Here is a 23549-nt window from a genome sequence, read left to right on the forward strand (position 1 = left end):
CCGATTTGATGGGTTAGATTAGTTTATAGCATCAGCGACAGAATATATAGAGACGCTAATATGATTTTCAATTTATTGTCGTCCTATCGGCGATGAGCGCGCACACGGCCGGCGCTACGAAGTGCGCCTTCGTGACGTCGACTTAGGGTTTCTCGCATTTGTCGTCTGCTTCACTTGGGCTCAATATCCCTGGTGTTTCGATGCGCTCGGTTGATGTGTGATGCTTTTCCACACCAGATTATGCGTGGGCGTAACATTTTATCGTAATAGTGGGCTTAAAACCGCAAGGCGTTAGTTAAAACATAGTTTTCGATTGGCGGTGAGATGTTTGAGTGGCGCCCCCTGGTTCTCACGTCGGCTTAGGGACTCGCGCCGCTGTAATCGGCTACACTCCGCTTTTGAGGGGTAGCAGGGCCTGTGCTAGGAATCTCCCGCTATGATGGTTTCCGCATTAAAAAACGTGTTTCTATTAAGTCAGTTATTTTTGACGGCTTCCGACACATCTCAATAATTTCAAGCTGTATCTCCAACAAGTTTATAACACACGAGAGAGAGAGAACAACTTTGTTCATAGCATCGGTTAGAAGATCGTGCGTAATTCGTCCTTTCTAGCTTATAGGGACCGGGCAGCTGGGCGGGTGGCGCCACCACTCGGCGCACCCTCGTCAGTGGAATGAGCCGGTGCATTGGACTACACAGCCTCCCGTTGTTTTTGTCGTGTTTGCTTGGGTGCTTTGAATGTTTTGGTGGTGTTTTGAGCGTATATGTGCGGTGAAACAAACTCTAGACAGATGTGCTGGGTTCTTAGATGCAGTAATGACTACGTAAACTTGTCGGACGCTTCTAAAGTTGGGTATCGGCTGCAATGGCATGAACGCATTTTGCAGCGATTGCGCTTGGCTACACCCGTTCTGAGTACGAATAAAACAACTATTAGTAGTATTATTTTCTTCGTAAATGCACTAACGGCTATGCAAACTTATCGGATGCTTGTAAGGTTAGGAATGGGCTACATTGACACGAGCGCTTTTTGCGGCGCTCTGCGCCTGGCTCCGCGCGATCTGAGTAGGATAAAACTATTAGCAATATTATTATTCATTTGTACAACTCTAAATTATCTTCACTGGTTTCAATGACTACGGTTTCCACCCCAGCCTTAGCGCTGGGATACCTCGATACGTGTGCTTTGAAGACAAAGGCACCTGCGTACGAGATCTATTGCCGTGTTGCCGTGGAAGCGTCGTGGCAGTTTAGACTTCCTTTCTGTAACCGTGAGCTTTGTGCCTTCGCTTTTGGTGAGCGACACAGTTACAGCATGAGAGCCTGAGAGCCGAAGTAGAACTCTCACGTTTGTAGTGGCCATTTTATCAAGAGCCAAGGTTATTCAACCACCCAACAGCCCAAGCTACAAACCATTCCTCCTCCCTTTCCCGTTTTTCCAACTGCGTGGTAAAACGGGTTAAAAAATGCGACACTGTTAAAAAATGTGGCAGTGTTAACGCCAGCCTGTCTTTTTAAATGCTTAAGTATTTTTTATAGAGTACCTAAAAAAATTGTGTAATGCCTTGAGAAGACACTAAAAATGCGCGATTAGTTGCCTCAAATATGGGTGCATCAGCCGGCCAGCACAGACACAGTCCCGACACGCGGGACAAAGTTTAGATTTGGAGAGGGGGGCATGGAAGTTCGAAATTAAACACAATATCATCTAGCCCTCCGTCTAATGATTATGATGGTTGAACGCAAAGCTTTCTTCCTGCGAAATCGAATGGGAAATGGTGAAAGTCAAAGACGCTGCGATCAAAAGACCAAACTGCATGCTGGTCAAATTCGACGCTCAACTAGTCAAAGTTCAAGTCCAAAAGGCAACCAAGGAAACCCATACGATAGAGCTTTGCGGTCAACCCTCATCGTCGTTACACGAAGGTGTGCATGGTTTTTCAAGCGTAGGTGGCAGCTTGTAAACCGACCGCAGCATTAGGTTGTGAAGCTGAGTACACGTTTCGGGCACCCTCCTGTCTTGCGTCCTTCAAACACGCAGGAATTGGTTTTTAAAAACCATTTACCAACTAGCCAGCAACCATTGCAATTCTTGTAAAGCAATCCTTCTCCAAGACGAGCAATAGCGTTCTACTATCGTGCGGTATTTATTCTATCAACGATTCCCGATGACTGTAGTAAGAGCATTTCTGTGAAATTAAACACGTTTCAGCCGTAGGTAATGAAGTTACGGAAGCGTCGTCCATCACAATTTGTTTTCAGGTAAATCTTAGAAGACACCCCCCCTCCCCCAACTTTGTCTTTCGCTTGTGCACGACGTCGACGCCGTTTCGTAATCAACTGCCAAAGGCCAGCGCCGCAGCATTCCTAGATAGGTTGCACACACCGGCTTTGTGGGAGCATTTAGCTGCAGTATACTCCTCGATACGCGAAACTACATGCAGGCATAAAAAAATTGCAGGAAGCAACGAAATTTCACTTCCAGCTTGACTTCCAGCTTGGCGCATTGAGCGTCGTCTGCTCTTTGTAAATACTGTGTATGGGCGTAAATCACACACATGGCATGCCTCGTAAAGGTCACATCCATGCTCAAGATTTACCGATCTCAAAAATGCACGTGGGGTTACGTACGCTTTACAAACCGCACCGCAGAAAAACAATAGAAAGCCATGCACAGTTATCCTGCGCTGACCGCCACCGGCATTCCACTGACGAGCGGTTCGCCACGGGCGGCGCTGTTCGCTGAAGCGACGGTGGTGCCATACAACGGCCGTCCCTATGCGCGAGGTTTAGCGCTCAGATCTACTCGATCAGTATTCAAAATGCGTAGGCTTCTATACAGTATTTTTGAGATGCTCTTAATAAGACTCAACCGTCTAATGCTACGTACCAAGCTGCGGGCCTTAAACGCGCATCGCACAACAGGAAGGAAACGTCTGTTCCTTCTTTCTTTCGTTGTTGCTGACTTATATCAGATGAATGTATATTTTTTTTCCCAACGCATTAAATTTTCTGCACCATCACAAACGTCTTATTAGCTGGTTTGGGGATGTTTGGGTGGCTCACAAAGATAGTGGAGATACTTTACTGTATGGCATACATTCTCTTTTTCAGTAATTGACGTTAGTTATGCGTGCGTGCAAGAAGCTGCACATCCGCAGCGTGCGCTGTTTATTCACATGCAAATACAATGAGAAGTTTGTGCTACCCTACCGCGATCGCGAACCCAGACAATGTTGTCCACAGAACTCGAAGGCGGCTTTTGTGCTCCGAAGTTCTATCGTAGCCATTGTTGTAACGCACTGACTCTCATCACAAACAATAATGACGTGATTACGGTGTTGCCGGCTTCATATACTCGCTAGCGATCGCAATAGATAGTATACGGGCATATATTAGAAGAATCGAAACCGATGAATACTCCCAAGCAGCTCTTTATTGTTTTCCAACCATTCCAGGCGTATACAACAAATCGTGGTCTGCTCGGTATTGTGTTCTATGAAATGAAGAAAATTTCTGTTACTCCCCTATCCTGAACTGAGGACGCGGCCCACTAATCAGCTCAAATTTACTGTTCAATAAACTTTTTTCCAGTTTTGCTCCTCCTCCTATTGAGTGCAGTTTTCCGATAGCGCATATTTGAATATTTGGAAGAAATGGCTGTGGAAAATCACCGAAATAACGCTCCAGGCCTGAAGAAACGTAGTGTTACTGTATTTTTACCGCAGACGTGACTCGTTTTGCTCAATAAACCCCTATACTGGTTAGGAGCCTCGTATAAAACCAGCACGCGTCTATACACATAGTGGATTCTTTGGAACTTAACCTACAGTTGTTGCGCGCCCATAGTAAATGTCAGCATACTTTCATGCCAGGACAACGTAAAGTGATGTGATACAATGCTTTCGGCGGTTCGGCAATGTTGCACACATTTTTGTACCTAATATATGATTGCGGGGAAGAGTAGTGCCTTCTCCCAAAGCCGAAAGCCCTGAAGGCTTACAATTTGCTTTGGTCTTGTATTTTCGGTGTGGTCGGTTACTAGCAGCTGGCTGTTCCCTTTGTTAGAAAGAATACTTAATACAGACACTCACGCCTAGCTCCGAATCTTCGGGCTCCGCACAGGACCGGCTTCGCAAGGAATGGGGCGACGCCGGCAATGTTTGTACTGTAGCGGCATCCAAAACAATACTTTTACTCACGCCTTGAGCTACTTGCGATTTTAAGCTATTTTGGGTATGCGATTTTAAGTCTATTATTACGATAAAAAGTTCCGCACACGCGAAATCTGGTGCGGACAAGCATCAAAAATCAACCGAGCGCGAAGAAACAGGTGCGTTCTGGTTTGATACCAGGTTTATAACCAGTATGGAGGTTTATTGCGGAAAACGAGTGACGTGTACGGTAAGGATACAGTAACACTATGTTTGTTCAGACCTGGAGGGATATTTCGGTACATTTCCCGCAGCCATATCTTCACAATATTTAGATATGCTTTATGGCAAAGCTGCACTCTGGAGGAGGAGGATAATAGGAGGAGGAAACTTCATTTAAAAGTAAAATCGAGCTAATTAGTGGGCCGGGTCCTCAGTCCAGGACCAGAGAGTAACAGAAAATTTCTTCAATTCATAGAACGTCATCGTGAGTAGACGAGGATTTTTTTTCTTTACGCCTGGAAGTGTTAGAAAACAATCGGTTTCGGTTCTGGTAATATATTCCTGTACATTATTTATTCCATTCGTTAGCGAGTATATCAAAACTTCAACACCGGTATTTTCATACTTGGTGTTGAGAGTCAGTTCTTTATGATAACGATGGCTAGGATAGAAATTAGGGTGACACAAGCCGCCTTCGAGTACCCTGGACAACATTGTCTGGGGCTTGATCTCGGTTGCGTAGCACAAGCGTATTTACGACGAGTTATTGTATGAATGTATTTACATGCAAATACAAACATCGTATTTGTATATACAAACATCGTATTTGTAGGTGAATACACAACGCAAGGTGGGGATAAGCACCTTCTCGGCTGTAGCCATACAATTGTTTTTGTGAAGGAGGGAATGTATGCCATACAGCGTGAAGAAAATATCCACACTATTTTTGTCATTCTCCCAAAGATCCCCATACCTCCTAATAAGACGCTTGTGACGGTGGAAAGAAATTAACGCGTTGGGTACAGAAAAAAACATTCATCTGAAACAAGTCAACAGCAACGAAAGAAATAGATGACAGCCGCTTTATTTCCTGCTGTGCGATGCGTCTGTGGGGTGCCGCTGCTTGGAACGTAACATTAAACTGTTGAGTCTTCATAAGAGCATCTCAAAAATCAGTAGGGAAGCCTACGATGATTGAATACTTATCGAGGAGCTCTGATCAGGAAACGCCGCAAATAAGATAGAAATGACGAGTTACAAACGATCAGGTGATCGATGCTTTGGAGGAAGTTCTCTCTTTTCTGGTGTGTTGCCAACGTGTACGGAATACAGCTTGAAATTATTCAGATATGCCAGAAGCTGGGAAAAATAACTGAATTACTAGTAGTACGCTATTTAATGCACTGAAGCATCAAAGCAGCCGATTTCTAACACAGGCACTGCTGCCCCTCACAAGCGGAGTGTAGAGACGACAGCGGTGCTTGTCCCTAAGCCAACGTCAGAGCCACGGGGCGCCACTCAAACATCTCACCGCCAAAAGGTAGCAAAAAAGGTGTACTCACAAATAGCATTCCTTCTTTCCTGAAGAGTGCCCGCTTCATTTCTTGAAAGTCACAAGAGCCCCAAACGGGGATACGTGTTCGCTCGTAGTCACGTTCATTCAGAGCAGCAAACCTTGTGTTAATTCTGGAAGTGGTCGTGTTTTTGGCACCAGGATACGGTTTCAAAATCAAAAGGTGAGTTTGGAAGCAGCAAAAGGCTTCTCTGAACAGCTTTTAGTTTAAATCTGCAATATTTTCTGTATTCGGGCCTGGAGTTCGTTCTTACTTAAGGTGCTTATATTGGCCTCATTTCTGGATTAAGAAAAAAATAAAAATCATGAATAGATGTCACGCAATCGCAAAAATATAAGCCAAGGAAATGCAAGGAAGCTCAAACTAACGCGTAACACTTGAAGGTAGCGAAGCTGTATGCAACCGTCCCGACAATCATGATGGTTTAGGTCCAGAATTTCAGCCGATTTGCCTCTTCTTCGCTACCGCAAAGACCTATGCTCCATCATTGTACCTATATGTGTAAGCGTCGTACATTTTGGACGTGTTAGTCACGGGACAACACCTTGGATGGGTGTGCGCAATAACGGGCCTTTCCCGTTCCGAGCAATTGCTGCCACAATTAGTGCGAACGCTGGAGCTTTTTATGCCCAACTTGGAAGTAAGTATGCTTGGTTTCACAAACGTGCGCCGGAGATGCTGGGCTGTCACCGCGAGGCATGCATTTATAGGTTTTGTAACTTCCGGGCGGTCGCCGTAGTCTTGGCCAGTCTTCCTAGGTTGGTAGGCTTGGCTTGACAAACGTGCGGCGGCGACACCGGTCGGCCGCCTCGAGGCACGCACACAAGAGCTCTCGGCATTTTCTTTGTCATTTAACTGCCAGCCGCTAGCCGCGAGGCACCCGCTCGCATACGCGCTTACTTGCACTCCACATTTTCTTGCTATGTTGAACTGCGGCCACAAAGAATAACGTTTTGCTAAACAGCTTCGCTGTTAATGCACACAACTAGCACGATTTATTTCCATGTAGGTGAAATTGACGCGTGACCTAGAAAGAGTAACAAAGTAGAGAAATATGGCTTTGCAAATAAACCAATAACACACCATTATTTGACCTCCAAAAACAGTATTCAACCTTACCTGTTGTGGTTCATATTTTCGGCTTGGCATTTTAATGTCCGGGAACGGTTAGCCATCGGCGTGTCAGCGCCTTATCTGGTGTCAGCGTAAAAAAGACGAATGTACGCGCACGCCAATAGAACCATCTGCTGTATGAGCGTCGTCTCCTACGCTGTTCTGCTTAGGGCCAGACAGCCCTGCTTTTTTTTGGAAAGTGTGTCCAGCGGCATAATAGATGGATGCATTTACAGAAACACGAACAAGTTAGTTTCGTGTATACAGTTCAGGAATTGTCGGGGAAACCGTTCATGCACCCAGAGTTGTAGGACAAGAGGGCGGCCAGGGTGGAGAACGGTTGCAAGAAGGTGCCGCAGGCTACCTCGATGCTATCCTGGGCAGGTCCACAAGAGGTGAACCACATTCACATCCCGTATGGCAGAGTCGAAAAATGGGCAGGTGGACCCGTGTGGGCTGTAGTATTGCGAAGGCCAGGAGGCAGTGAAGGACGGCGTAAGGTCCACCCCAACGCGTATTCTCCTCAAGAAAAAAGGGTGCGGTTTTAAGGGTAAAACAGGCATTTATCATATATTGCGCCCTATGAGGTAGAAAGATTCGCCCTTTAAGAGGGAGGAGCGTGTTTCTCCCCCCAAGAGGGGAGGAAGATTTCCCCCTTTCGTGAGCTAATGGAAGAGCGTTCCTCCACTGGCGGCGCTACCCGAGTAAGGCTTGTTATGCGAGAAAGGCCTAGCGAGCTGATCGGTTTGATGATCGAGGAAGTACAAATAGGTAGATTAATGTGGTTGTGTGTGCTTAAAACGCGCTAAAATGCCCAAAACATTACGTAGTGCGCACCGGCACTGCGGTTAGCAAGCCATGACGCCAATCGTACATGCGCGATTTGCATCCGTCACGCCAAGCGCTCTGTCTATGCGTTTAGGCCTCCTGCGCTGGAGTTTTGACGACATGCAGCGCCCATAATGGCTGACCCCTCAGGGTAGTACAAAAGCAGACGACCCTCGCCGCCCTCTATGCGTTTTCAATTACTAGGAAGAGTGAAACTTGGTTATACCTAGTTTAATCGCTTAGTGGCGCGTTTACATGTCTGCATACTGTATGAAATAGCCCTCACATTAGTTGTAGAGGCTAAAAAAATAACATTCGCTCAAACAAGCCAATTTATCGGCTTTCTTTTCAGCGAGCTGTCGCGGTCGTCGCGGCGTGGGACAGTATCGCCAGGGCGGGTAGTCGGCGATTCCTGACGACAATTATAGTTCTTTCTTCTGGCACGCGGTCGACAACGGAAAGTTCAAAAGTAGCATAAACATGGAACGCTGGTGATCCTGTAGCCTGACTGCAAAAGGTTGCGGTCAGGCTGCAGGCTATATAGGCTATAACTGCAAAAGGTTGTTTCACAGGGAGCATGCAAGCGAACCCAAGAATTGCGTAGCCGACTCAGCTGACACTGCTGGCCTTGCACCGCCTTGAAAACGAGTGGAAATTTTGTTTTGTATTTTCGCGAACTAAATGATCCTTGCGCAGCGTTTTACGCCGCATGATTTACGAACGCCAGGGTACATGTATACTAGAGAGTAGGTGAGGCATTGTGTCAAATAAACAAATTAAGCGCTAATAAAGGGACACTGAAGTGAATTTGTCAAGCTCACGGTTTTCCTTGCACTGCGTAGGCTGGCTCAAATTACCACACTTTTGATCGTTTATCCGGTTTATAAAGAGGTAATTATTTTATAAAGCGCAAAAGAAGAAAAGCTACCCTGCGAGGTGTGTGGCGGCCGCACCAACTAAAGGCTGTGGCGTCGGGAGGAGGTGCCACCGTGATTGGACGATGTCCAAGGTTAGCATTCAAACAACTTTCGGTTTCGGGTTTGTAAAACAACGTGCTTGACATCCGACGGCAGCGTTGGATGGGTATTCTCGATATCTCAGTAATCGTCGTACCGCACTTCTGCCATGTTCTCGGCTGTAATATACCTAAGAAAGCCTCCCAGGACGGCTTGGCATCGTTGAAATCCCTAGCCGAGGCCTACGCAGTGGGTGAATGCCCTCCGCGTCACCGGAGACGCTCAAATGCCATGCGCTTTTCCCGCATATTTGGAGCTTGCCTCACTCATGCCGTAAAAAGCGTGTTCGAACCAGGCCCACAGGTCGGCGTACTCACTCGTGAGTACACTCATTTGTACTCATTTGTACTCACTCACCAGTGAGTACGATGATGAGTGAGTAGACAACCAAAAAAAAGTGAGTACGATGACGTGTGAGTACAGGGGTAAGACCACTACTCGTGAGTGCCGTACTCATGAGTACACTACTCATGAGTATGAGTACTCATGAGTACAGCATTCATGAGTATTAGTACTCATGAGCTTCAGTACTAATCAGTTTGAATATTCGTGAGTACGCAGTACTCATGAGTACACAGTACTCATGAGTACAATACTCCTGAATACTGGTTTGGCGAGTGCTTGCGCTCTTGAGTATGTGCACTCGTGAGTACAGTAGTGCAAACAAGTTTTATCACGAGCTCGAGTTTGGACGCGCCTGTACGAGTCGCAAACATTTAGCCGTGCCGCTGTGCAGCTTAACTGTTAAGGATGGCAAAATTAGACAACGAAAACTGCACCTCCCCCCTTTCCCGGTCCCTGTTTGGCACTGTAAGCGTTTCTCGGCGGTCTCTTGCAAAGAGGTCACGGTGAAGAAGGAAAAACGAGGGGGTGAGGGTCCGGCGAGAAACGCGGCCACAGTTGCTCTTCTCCTATGGCACTTGTTGACTGCCGCAGTTATTTGTGTTGACGCGGCCTGTGAACGCGTGGCGGCTTCATTGCGCTTGCTCCTTCCAGTTGTTTTAGGGGAGAGGTGGTGGAGGCTGCTAACAATGCACGCACTAGGCGTACTGAACTCCCTCTTTTTCTATCTTCAGAAGTTTCCGTAGACGCATGTCACGCTGTGTAGCGGTTTCGTGAGCCGAACCGCTCATTTCAACAGTCGCAGTTAACTTACGTAACTCGCGTCAAACCGACTGCGTGGTTTGTAACGTTTGTCTCACCGAAATTGTCCGCACCATTCCGCTGTGAGTATTCAAGGGAAAATTTGGTTGATGTACGTGCGCCCATATGGTTTTATTAGGTTCCCGTTTTGAAACATTTTGCTCAGGTTTGCTAGTAATATGGTCTTGTGTAGTGCCATTTACAAGTGAGCATATAGCCCCACCGTACAGGCGCGGTGGTGGAATTGGGCCCAGCAATGGAAATAAAATATCCGAGTACACCTAAGCACGTTTGTGAGTTGTGAATCGGACATCATAATATCCAGTTGAATGCGTGTGAAGCCTTGTTTAGCCTCGCATATTTTGTCGAAGAGCTCTGGCATCTTGCCGCTGGAGGAGCGTTTTGCTTTCGATTTGCTTTACTTTCGAGTGGCAACCCCATTCGCCGCTTCTCTTTTATGCCACCGTGTAATGACGGCGCTGAAGATGACGGTGAATTTCGGTGGCTGTTATTCCCCTACCTTCACTACTGTTTACAGGCGGGCGACCACCCCTCGCTAGCAGCTACTGCCGAGTTTAAGCCCGAACTGTGGGAGGCCTCGTGAAGGAATCATTTTGAAATGATGAACGCCAACGCCAGACGCCGGGATTGCCGCTTAAGCTCGCATCTTGGAACGTCTCGTAAAACATGTGGATTGCACATAACGACGCCACCGCACTTTTTGATCGGTCGCTGTCAGCTTCATCCGCACTGCTCGAGATAAGAGCTGCAGATTTCCACTGTGCAACCAACCCACCAACACGGCAATACAGTTACGTCAGTGCAAGCTATCACGCCTCCGAAAAACGCGTCTGCAAACTTTGTTCTCGAGTGCACGAAGTACGGCAGCGCAGTTCGACACTGCAGTAACGGCTGCCAAGCACCGGCAGCAACTGGGTGCCCTGCGGCCCTCGACTGTAAGTGATATCCTCTCCACGCCCCCCCCCCCCCCCGAACACACCCACACACACACACTGTTGTGACTGGGCCATTCCTCCTCAGTCACCACTGTTGCGGCGTTGCCCTGCTCAGACCGCCATCGACGCGGCGCAGAGCAGAGCGATGAAGTTGTCGAGCCGACGGTGATTTTAAGCTGCATTTATATACAATATATACATAGCTGGCAAGAGCGTTACATGGCTCGCACAAAGGCGGTAGCACTTCTCAACTCAGTGCCTCCAATGAAATGCCGCCGCACAGCCGCTGCTTCAGGGCTGGTTTTATACCCCCGGGGTTCCGCCGCAGCCGCGTGCAGTTCGAATCTTTCCAATCAGGACTATCACTGGCCGCAGTTTGAAAGCGAAGTGATTGCGTCAGCCGAGCCACGACAAGAAAGGGAAGGCGACTCAGCGGCGCCGTCTCCAGGGTCTACTCGCTGCATGTCTTCTTCCGGCCGGTCGTCCGAGGCATGGTTTGGTGCGGCCGTCTCGATGGGAAAAGGAGAGTAGACTCGAAGGCGCTGTGTGCCGCCAAGTCGGGGCACGTCTGCCGCGGGCTGTTTGACCGAGGCGCGAATCGGGCCCACCTTCGGCGCGTCGCCAGGTGCAGCAAATTTGTGTCGGGCGCTCTGGATTACCGCACACACACGCACACAAAAATTAGTGATTAAGGTCAGACCCGTGGAGGTTTTGAGGGTGCTGTTAACGGAAATAGACTCAACGATGCGTAGCGCCCCTGTCCTGTCCCTTTCTCGCTGCAGGACCTCCCTCTTTGGCTTTTCGCGCGGTAGCCGGTTTTCGTTTTTCTGTTAGCTGTTACTTTGCGGGCTGGTGGTGGTTGCGCAACGTTCGCAGAATGCGGAACAGTGGCGGAACCGTCTTTTTCCAGGAGGTAGTAAAGACGATATCCTTTCTTTGGCCACTTGAGCGCGCCAATGTTGGCCTGTCAGTCTGTCTGTCTGTGTCGGTCGTAAAGATAATTTATTATTGCAACTTAATGTCACGCCCCGCTGTATACATGGGAGCTACTGGGGTCACTGTTAAGTATCTTTATGTACATAATGTGCCCTCTCTACAACTGGCCAACTTCCCCGCAATTCAGCCGCTTGGCCAAAAGTTAAAAGAATCCCTAATCGAGGTCTTCATATTGGCAAAATATCCCCTCCCTACTAAAGCTGGTACCATGCTTCCTATTTATGAGCTTTCTTCAACAAAACTAAAACATTAGGGATATTTGAACCCAGACATAAATACGAAAGTGATATGAAAGTGAAAGTCTCACGCTACAACCCCGCGCGCTTCGAAGACACATGGAGTCTCGGGAGTTCTTATTTACAGCCATGAATTATACACGGAACCGTAGCCATACAAGCTTGGCTAACAGCCGTGCGCTTTCTGACGCTAGCGGCATCGACACAGCATTATTTATATGTACACTCGAGCACACAACGATTAAAACGTTGCCGCCCTTTCGAGCTATTACGGGAACTGTACGTCATAAAAGTAAGAAAAAAATACACCAGAGCGCGGCGTCAGAAATACATCAGAAGGGCGATTGTTTTTCCCTCTACGCTGAGCCGCCTCGCTGGCGCGCTGGCACTGGGAGCGCGAGCGTGAAAGTAAAAACAACGGATGTGCAATCGGCGGCACAAGGCGGGGAAAAATCCGCTTTTTTGTTTGTTTGTTTGCTGACCTCGGTTAACCTACGCAATCGACCAGTGAGAGGCATCCCAGCCTGTTGCCCTCAGCTCCTTTCCTGGCACCGTGATAGCATCCCTGGAGAGAAAGAAAAAAGCGGCGCGCCACCCTGACGCCTTTCCTTGCGTCCCGATACACACGACGGACCAAGTCCGTGGTCGAATCGGTCACGTGTTGAGACGTCACGGTCCGCCGCAGTCTGATCCAAAGCAGAGCGCATCCACACGGCGGGCCGGCTGAGCGGACCGCGAATGGCCGACCGTCGGAACTCGCAAGAGAGAAGGTTGACCACAGGCGCCGTTTGGCCGTGACATGTTGTAACGCACAAGCCTGCACGAAACGTTTCATCCCCACAATAACGGCCACCCGCATGCAAGCCGAATGGACGTGCTCACGCAGCTGCCACCGTCGTTCGCACGAAGGCGACACGACGACCGGTGACGGCGGGGCGATCCGGGCTGCATACGGCTCGTCACCGTTCGCTGGAACCGAACTCTTCCCTAAATTGAGGTCCACATGCGTGAAACACAGTGATAATCATAGCTAACATCGCACTAGTAAGAGTCATAGGACTCGCAAAAAAAAAACACGAATGAAGTATGCGTAGCGATTGTAAGCCTAGCCCATCACTTAGCCAACCGCGGGTGATTGACAGGCTCCTTCGAGCGCTTCGAAACAGCCGCGCTGCCCGCGCTGTTCTCTATTGGCACAACCGGACGCGGCTACGCCCACGCGACGCGGCCGCTGTCAGACCACGCTGATTGATGTCGCGGTCCGCCGCCGAGACTGCGGCCCGAAAAGCCTGGGCGAATATTTGGACCGCGAAGGCCGCGGTCCTTCGCGGTCCAATGGCGGTCCGCAAGAACTGGTGACGTCCTATCACGTGATGCGCGTACCGCGGTCCAAATAATCGTTTTGGTCCGCCGTGTGGATCGGCGAACACGCAAGCCTTAGCCAAGAGGTAAACACATCACGGAGGGAGTACTTGTGGCGGTTGCGCCGTGAATCTTGCAACTTCGCGCTGCGTAGCGCGAGGTATTGCAGTGTCGCCCGTTCCTCTTTCGTGCTGTCCCGGCACCGGTCCACGCAACCAACGACATCGCATCCGGATTGGTGGATATGGCCCCGACAAGCGCGCAAGAAGCACGGCGCCCGAAATGCACCATACGTAGCGAACGACCGCACACCAATTATAGGGGAGTTTCCTAGATAAAACGAGACGCACAGAGCACGAAACGCACCAGAAGTGATGAACGACATCCAACTTGAACCAGTGGAGTTGACCACGGCGAACGAAATGCACAGCGCACGGAACGCCGCCAAGCCAGCACACACCGAGGAAACTGCTATTCGCGACATCGTCCGCTCCCGCTGCTGCTATCCGGACTTGGCCAGCGAACGTTACAACCGCAGAAATCACCTGGCCACAAGCAACAAAAGACCCAGCGCACGCGGTTCAACCCTACCGGAACGTACGAGCTCTCCGACACCCGCTGCTCCAGCCCGAGTACAGCGGACGAACGACATAACACTCGTGCAGGTAGGTCCGTCAACGAGCAATGACACGGCCAGCGCATGCGGCATGTCCGAGCCAGGACGAACAAGATCCCCAGCACCCGCGCTACGGCCGAGACTCACACAATAAACACCATTTTGTACAAGAGCAAGCAACCGCGAGCAAGCGGACTCGGGACGAACGGAACCTGCTTGTATGGGAGAGATAGCGATTATAGCTTTCTCGAAACAACGGGCAAAAGACGAGCGCTTGAGCGGCGACATGGACACAGAAAAACGGCAACGAATGAACCCGATCCAGACGAAGGCATCGAATGCCCTAACGATGAAGTCACGCTTGCGACGCCAAGGAATGTGGGACCGAACGGACAGCACGAACTACGCCCGCTTCCCCACCACAACGGTTTCACTTCCGAAAAAACCACGGCGACTGCGAGCACGGAGCCGCAACGACTTGGACAGATCAGCCATGCCACCCTACGAAAACCCCATGCTACCGACAACTAAACGAATAGCCAAACGGCTCCCGCACCATACGCAAAGCACACGTCAATTCAAGCAACGTCCTCAATGCGCCAAACTATGTCATCACTACACAGCGCAGCTCGCCACCGGACAAACCGGACGTCTATGCCCCCACATGCATCAAGCACGCGACGAGCTACACGAACACAATCGCCGACGGAAGCGGCGCGACTAACGCAACGCCGTAAACACTGTCAAGTTCAGGTCGACGAAGAGAATCCCACGGCACACACGCAATAAAATAAAGCAGATTTGAAATTCACCGAAGCTCAACGAGACGAACACCCTCTTAACGAAGTTTCTAGTATTCGGAACAACAAAACACAAACGCCAGCATCGAGCATCTGTGAATAAGCGGACAGTGATCTGGATACGAAAGGACGTCAATCTACGGAAACGCTTCATTGTGCCTGGGGGAAGGCACAGTTCAGATTTGGAGCACGATTAGGAAACGAAAACGGACGACAAAAGCTGCCACCCGAAGACACACAGAAAACCGCAGACTACGGCCACGGCCGCAACGACAAGCCCCGAACTCCCCTGAGCCCGACCCTGTGTTTTTCTAATCAATTAAACATTTTATTTTTTTATTTAGTCTGTCATTCGAGATATGACCTAGATAACAGCGCAGATAAGTTGATTATTCGTGAGTAATACAAATTGAGTATTCATGAGTACAGATTGAGTACTCATGAGTGCAGAATGAGTAGTACTCATGATTGTAAAAGATTGAGTACTCATGAGTACAGACTGAGTACTCATGAATATAGATTGAGTACGAATACTCGTGAGAACAAATGAGTTTGAGTACAAGTCAGTATGATTGCAAATGAGTATTTGATGAGTGAGTACGAGTGATTTTGTGAACAAACGACCTTTTTGAGTCTGAGTTTGATTGTGTACAGCGTGAATGAAAAAAAATTGTGATTGAGTTTGAGTGAGTTCTTTCTTTTTTGCCAACCTTTAACCAGGCCATGGGTGTGCTGATTCTGGCCTGTGCCCACTGCCCGCAAGCAGTCGGTGTTTCTGGCAACAGCACGCCAACGAGAACTAGCTAAGTCTGCGCGCGTTCTGTGAACTCGGTCGTGGAGCACTGAACTTTACGGCCCAAAAATGGTGAACTTAGGTTAGAAAACATCGGCCGCAAACGCGAAAATCAACTTACAACAATAAGCACTTACCCTCCGGGATGCGAACTTGCGACTTCCAAAACAAAATTCCTAGCGCCTTAGACAACTCGGCCACGAGCCAGCATGGGGGGGGGGTTGCGGGGGGCTGGGTAATAGGGTATTTATTGCATAACCAGTTTACACTTTTATTTAGTTTTAGCATTTTAAGTACTTTAGGTGTATATTTGTTGTATAGCGCTGGTGCAGCAAACGTCCCCGAAAGTTCCACAATATTTCACCTCTAATTGCATTTGTTAGATGAAAAAACGTTTGTAGATGTGTGGTCGTGCTGCTGACCACTGCGCTTGTTCACCCAACGCAAAAAAAGTGCTTCCGGCTCTCTAGTTTTGCGCTGTACGGTGAACGTTTCAGTTTATTTTATTTCTTTAGTACCTATATTGACTTCGCTGACTCTTCTCCCGCCTTCAAGTGGCATTACATTTTCCTACTAGCGTAATGTCAGCAAAGCGTCGCTTATGCACTTGTGCCGCGCTTGCGTAGAGCGACCCGTACTCGGAGCTTGATACAGTGTACAAACTAACAAAGTAAGGAAAGGCGCATTCTTCCATTCACAAACGTGTTGTGGCTTAGTTTCAACTGAGCGAGCGAATTGCGACGACCCGTCGGCGGCCGGCGGACTAAATGCTGGGCCGACTGACTCGGTCGGAAGTTCGGTGAGCCGTGCAGTAGTGCAGCCAATTGCCAGCTCATCTCCGAGGGTGCAGAGAGTAGGACAGCGTTTTCGAATTTATTTTCTACTAAATAAAGTCGCGTAAACGCGGTCAGAGTGGTCGAAACATGGCCTATGGACTCCGTACTAGCATTTGCGCTAGGAATCCCGCAATGTTTACAAATCACTGCAGTGTCCTTTTAAACGACGCAAAACAATCACCAAATCGCACGCCCGCTGCCTGCAGAAATGTGTACTTTTATATTTACATAACATAAGACGTCCGCATACCCGGCCTGCGGCCCCGAATATTTACATGTTATCATCACTGACTGTTGCCTATCTTCGTCGCTAATAATCTGAACGCCGACACGCCAGTTTTATCCTTGTCGAACGGTTTAACGGCATTGCCCTTAATTCCGCAGTGCTGACCGTAGAGGGGTTAACAGCAACAGCAGGTACCTGCGGCGTCCTCCTCACCGCCTGGCGTTTTGCTGCAATAACGCCCGTGTCGTTGTTCGACCTCGCGATAGATGGCGGAGAGGACAGCACGTTCAGGACAGCTCGGTCTTCTGGAACGGCTACTGGAAGGCTGTCTGCTTCGCGTGTAGTGCTTGGAGTGCTCGGTTCCTGTTCGTGAGGTTGGGCAGGTCTGTTTTTCCAGTTGGCGTATGGAGCAGTGGGATCACGAGCACCGTCGATGTTCCCTATGATGACGTCGTGGAGGGGGTTGTCCATGCAGGACGCTAAGACGCGGCCTGAGAAAAAAGGGTAGTATATCTCCACTTCCGCTTCCGGCAGTATCAATCGAGTTCGGTCCAAGAGGTAGACAGTGCTTGTTTCTCCCGTGAGCATACTGCCGGGAACCAACGACCTTTTTACGATTACTGAGTTGCATCCAGTGTCCCATAAGAGTATCCCACCCTGTCCTTCAAGTATTCCTCCAGTTGTTGGCATTTGCTCCCGTTTGGCCCTCTGAGTTTTCCGTCTCGGAAGCGCTTGCGCCCCTTGGTGTTGTCCACGCCCATTGGACGTCTCCGGTCGATGGCCGTTTCCAGTTAAAGAACACGATGCTAGGTTCTTGTTCTCTGGCTGGCTAGGGCAGACTTCGGCCCGGTGTCCGTTCTTGCGGCACCTTACGCAGAAGGGAGCTTTCTGGCTGGCCTGACCGGGACCCCGTGACTTCGCCCAACAGTCAGGCGGACAATGGCCTGGCTTATTGCATAAAAGGCAACGAAGCTTGGCCATGTGCTCCTGATGATCAGGGGCCCGGAGAAGTCCAGCTGGCTTGCCACTGTCTTTCTTTTCTTCCCTTCCTCTGCCCAGGTTAACGAAGCCTTGAGCTTCGAGGTATTGGTCAGCCGTCTTAGCAAGCTGGTCCAGGCTCTTGCAGCCCCTTTATTTGAGGCAAATGGCTAGCTGCTCGTCGCACTGGCTCAGGAATTGCTCGGACACCATTTTGTCTCGGAGCGCGGAGTACGACTGCTCCGTTTTCGCCATTTCCTGCCAGCTGTCAAAGTAGCCGAGAAGACGACCAACAAACTGACGACCTGTTTCTGTGTTCTTTGGCCTGGATTCCCTAAACTTGCACCAGTACCCTTCTTCGGTGTACCTAAACCTCTGTAAAAGGGTCTTCTTCAGTTTAGAGTAGCCCATTGCATCGTCGGACGACATGCGGCCAACGGCACTAAGCGCCTCACCTGTAAGGCACAAGTGTAATGAGAGCACCCACTTGTCCGTAGGCCAACCTTGGCTTGTTGCCACTCTCTCGAACCGCTGTATATAAGCGTCGAGCTCGTCTCGTTCCTCATTAAAGGCGGGAATCAGCTTGTGAGGGCTGTGGAAACTTTGGGCTGCATTAGTCGCGGTGTCACTTACCACGGCGTGCGAACTCGCGTTGGAACCCTGCGACCATTCCTCAAGTTGTAGCCTCAATTCGAGCCCGGGTCTCGGTCTCCGTCTGCTGTGCTAGCCTTGCGGCTTCTTTAGCCGCCTCGCGTTCGGTCGCACGCTTCTCTCTTTCTTTCGCGCGTTCAGCGTCGATCCATTCTCTGAGATCCTGACCTGACAGCCCTAATTCTTTGCGGATGAGCATCAACTTCTGGAGATCCATCCTCGTTCGTCACACCCACTTGCCTGCTTAAGCTCTTCAGGTGGAAGTAGAGCAACGTTCTGTCGCAGACGCCAAAAATTGTGAGGAGGTTAGGGTTAAGCAGACGGGTGTGTGACTCGCGGAGGAAGATCACCAGAAAATTGACGCCATGGTCTTGAACAGATAATTCAACTCTGGATATATTGGGGACGGAACGCGCACACAAGCGAAATAAAAAAAGAAAATGTAAACAGGTCCGACCCACTAGAGTTCGGGAGAGAAGCGGGGGAAAAAATAAACAACGCCACGCTCACGGCTCTGTCTCACAGTGATGGCGCTCAGTCGTCACGGCGTCGACATCCTGGCCGCAGGGTTTTGGAAGACGGCGTACCGGTTGCGGTTCTGCTCAGTCACGCGCCGCTGACTCCGCTCGCTAGGCCTACCTCGGAACTGCGGCTCCCAGGGACGTGGCGGCGATCCAAACACTCCCCGAACGGCGACGTCGGTCTTCCGTGTCACAGGCCCGTGGACATCACCCGGCTGGAGCGACCACGAACCTCGAACCTCGAAAGCCAGGAAAGCCTCGAACCGCCTGCCCGTCGTTTTTGTCCAGCTGCCCTGCGGAACCTCCGCCGCTCCCTCCACTTCCCAGGCCGGCTCTCCATGATGATGATCCTCCCCCCGCTGCCGCACACCCTCTAAGGGATATTGGCCCGGTCTCCATCTTCTTCCTCTCGAGGCACCTGCTCATCGCCGCTGTCCGGGTTTTTAAATGCGAATGCACTTTATAAGCGACCCTGAATTCCGGCGACCGCCGTCCGTCCACATAGCAACAGCTGCGGGTGCGCGCGCTCCTCGTCTTCCTTGGCAACGGCGGGAGATGGGCGCGCGCTGCCTGGCCGCTGACATGGCACGTACCCACGTGGGGGATTGGCCAGGAATCGGGCGTGAGAAGGGCTAATGCACCCGCTTAAAGGAGTACTGACACGAAATTTCAAAGCTGAGATCTGCTCTAGCAATCAAGTACAACGACAACACAAATAGGTGTCTGTGCATGTCACATACCCACGTGGGGGATTGGCCAGGAATCGGGCGTGAGAAGGGCTAATGCACCCGCTTAAAGGAGTACTGACACGAAATTTCAAAGCTGAGATCCGCTCTAGCAATCAAGTACAACGACAACACAAATAGGTGTCTGTGAATAAATGCATCTTTCTTTCTTTGTAGTTGTATGTGTGTGTGTGATCTCTCTTTCGCGAACATTACCGAACCGCGCAAATTCAACTCGTGCATTCGCACTTTCACATTCTTCCCCTCGGGGAAATGCGGGGAAATTTTTTCCAAACTCGTGGGACGCCAGTCACCACAGTCCTCAAATGGATTTACACAGCGAGACAAGAACCGAAAATTGGTCGCTTCCAGTTGAATCGTCCCCCTTCTTTAAATTTCGCCAGATTATTGCCAAATATTATTGGCGATTCTGTGAATTTTTTCGCTTTGCATTCAAAGCCCCTTTCCCCTCCCACCCTATTTGCCGTCCAGATCTTTGCCGTGTCGGCTGCATGCAACTCGGCCCTACACTTCAAAACGTTGCTGAGCCTCGATCTAGCCTATTAAGTGCGAACTGGGAATTTTTGATGCAAGAACGTAATTAAGTAAAGTGAGCGCAAACAAGGAAAGCGAGCGGCCTCTTGAATAGCCCGACCACTTTGTTTTACGGCCACTAATTTCGGAATCGCATAACAGATTTCACGCATCTTATGCTCGCTCAATTTTGTCAGTGAGAAACGGAACAAAAGGGCAAGCTAACGCTGCACCATGTATTCGTACCGGCGACGCAAACGAGCACAATTCAATGAAAGCGCACGCATAGTGCGCAGGTACGCAAAAGAGCGGCGCACCGCAGCAGGCAACCCAGTGGTCAGCTGGACTCGCTGGCTTTGAAAGCGCCATCACCGCTGATTGCGTCACTCTTCTTTTTTGATCGTCTCTTGTTGAAAGGGCCTTGTCACCTAGAGTAGTAAGTAGTTTACACTGGAAGTTTCACGTCAAATTTCACTTCGTACGACCATCGATCGGTGAACCTGCCAGTGGCAGAGCGCCGTCCCCGTCCCAGCACTTTCGTAGGCGCTGTAAACGTATATAGCGCTGCAAAGCTTTCTCCCCTATACCAAGTTGCTCGCCGGAAGAGATGGGACCCATCGGGGAAGGGCTGGTGACCATGTAGCAAAACAATCGGGAGCACTGAGCTCATTTTGCTTGTGTCAACACGGGATCTCATGGGACTCGCGGAGCTTTGTACTACCCGGACGCCGCTTGCGCAGCGCCCTCTGGGCAGCGCAGGGGGCCTTTTGCGCGAACGTGCCGCTGTAAACAGAGAAGTCATGACTATTTCTTTCAAAATGCTGCCTTTATTTCCCAAACGCTTGTACTCCTGCCGCTCACCGACTCACGCAATCACAAGCATCCAATGCGGCCGTTAGAGAACGACTAGTTGTTGTTAGTCGCCTTACCTTGCTGCAACCGATGCAGCAAAACGCAGATTGGCTGCAATCGTGCAGCTCGTCGCAAAGGCGGTGCACGCGGCACAGAAAACGGATCCGCCACATCCGTCCGAGCGAGGAGATGACACTGCTCGCAATCTAGCGAGCTCGAAGTAAAGCAATCGTGCCGTTTAAAATGACCGACAGATGATGCAAAAAAAAAAAAACAGTTCGGGAGGAGGAGGGGCAGCTACTAAGCATCGCTATCAGTTGGCGCATACATCAAGGCGTTTCCTCTATGGCTAACGTATACACAGCAGCATTCATAGAGGAAAGTATTCTTTCCTCAATGGCAACATTACAGAGGCCGCACTGGCGGGCTACAAATTGGGAAGAAACATATTGAAAGCATTGTCAACACACAATGCGCGCAATAGACAACCCCGCACGTATACATAATACCATAGAGTTAATACTACTGACTCTAGAGGAAAAGCTGCCCGGCCAGCCCGTGCATTGAAACCGTGCTACACCCGGGCGCAGACATGATGCCACCCTCACAGCGTTGCCCGCTGTCTTTTTGCCTACTAGAGTTGGCGGCAGTAGTCGGTATTCACCTAGTAACCAACGCATTCCATCATGGCAGCCACCATTGCTGTGTGTGCGCCGTGACAACTTTGCTGTGCAGAAACGTTGTGTAGAGTTTTTCCTGTGGGAGGTAGCGAACTTTTGTGCCGTGCTGCTGCGTTAGATGCAGTTTTGTATTCTCCGCAACTGAGAAGGGTAGCGCGTAGACTAGCGGGTACTTCGTACGCTCAGAGAGGTAGCGTTTGCGTGTACGTCAAGGGAGCTCGGTCGTCGCTTCGGAGTTGAGCGTACGTGTTTTAAATGCAGAGCATTTCAGTAACTCACTATGTCACCCGCGTTGTCCCGTCGTAGTCCGCACCGTCGTTGCCCGCACCCCTCCCCCTACACTATATAAAAGAAAATACTATCCGGCGCCTGGTTGCGATCACTCGACCCTGCGGGCGGAACGCAACGTACATGGTGCTCTACCCACTGCGCCACAAACCCCACACAGAATGGGAGGCTACGGACGCGCCTTATATCCTTGACTCATTCAAATTACTGCTGACGAGCGCTCCCTCGTCAGCAGTTGCCACAAGAGCAACAACATTAACGTAACGCAAACTACTTAACGTCGTGCGCCCCCGGAAATGCTCTGCATTTGATCGTGCCCCTCGTGAGGGGGATGTTTGACGGTACCTCTTGCAAGACCGAGTGCAACCGCCGAGAACAAGGTCCCACGAGCGGCACGCGCGCCGTGGACTGGTGGCGCCATCTGTCAGCTGCGACGCGAACTACCAAAAGGAAAACCGAACGCGCGAAATACAAACTGGGTTTGTGTTATGAGAATGCGCGCGGCCGTCACACTTAAGAATGTGAACTCTTTGCTAAAATAATTCCCTCCAATTTTTACCACGTCCAAGTCGTTTCACCAACCAGCTCAAATTTATGCGTTGAATATCTGCCTCATCGTGAAAATATATTGGTGAATGGTACATGAACTGCTCTGCCAGAAAAAAAAACTTCAAAGCGAACAAAATTGTACAATACTTGATGCGCGAAGTTTCCTCGCCTTGAAATTTTACGTGCCTTGCACACTGTATACCCTACATTGCATGGGGAATGGTTTTTAAATTTGGTTGTGTTGGCAGGGGCATTGGCTGCTAGTAAACTCACCTAACAGTGGCTATGCTCGTGGCCGCTAATTGCGTGCAATACGACTATGACAACTTATCCGAAGAGCGCCGCCTCACTGGTGAGCGCTCCCTTTCCTCCGTGATGAAGTCTCTCAGTTTTCACTTGCAAATTTTTTCTTGCGCCTGTGCTTCGGAGGGGCTTCATTTCGGCGGCCCGTTGCAATCGCGGGCCGTTGGATGTCGCCCGCCGTTTGCTCTGCCGGTGTAGGCGGTCGAGTGCCAGCTTCCGCCCGCCCAACCCCCCCCCCCCCCCAGTACCCGTCTGTCGGCCGCACTCCTATCCAGCGAACTCCAAAGCGGTCGGGACCGCCGCAGACTTCGCTCTTCCTCCGCTCTTCAACGTTCCCTTTGAGGCTTCTCATTTCTCGGACGCAGCATTACGCCAGCCAATAGTGTTCGTGGTGTGTTGTGTGCGACGGAATCGACCACAGTGGAACTATTCTTCTCTACCCTTTCCTCACCTTTCTAATCTTTAGTTTTCTCTCTTCTATCCTATTTACCCGACTATTCCCTCTTCTTGACTGTGTTAACTGCAGGTGAGCTCCCATGAGAGCGTAATAATATCCCCAGTTCATTTATTTTCCTCCTTTCTTTAAAAAGAAATCAGTTCCCCCTGATTGCTTTTTTCCCGTGATTTTTTTCCTGGAGCCTGCCCCCGTATTCGTGCATGCACTGTTTGTGTATATATCCTTTCGTGCGTTGTAAAATAGTTCAGTTGGTATGCAGCGCTAGTCCTGCGTAGTCTTTTCTTGGTTGTCCCGTCTGTACAGCGCTAATTTAACTTGTTTCACACGCCTTCCGCCACCCCGCCCCCTTTAGGCGTCAG

Source organism: Haemaphysalis longicornis, unplaced genomic scaffold, assembly GCF_048455015.1.
Source record: "Haemaphysalis longicornis isolate Haplotype H1 unplaced genomic scaffold, Haemaphysalis longicornis Haplotype H1 scaffold_3, whole genome shotgun sequence".
Taxonomy (NCBI): Eukaryota; Metazoa; Arthropoda; class Arachnida; order Ixodida; family Ixodidae; genus Haemaphysalis; species Haemaphysalis longicornis.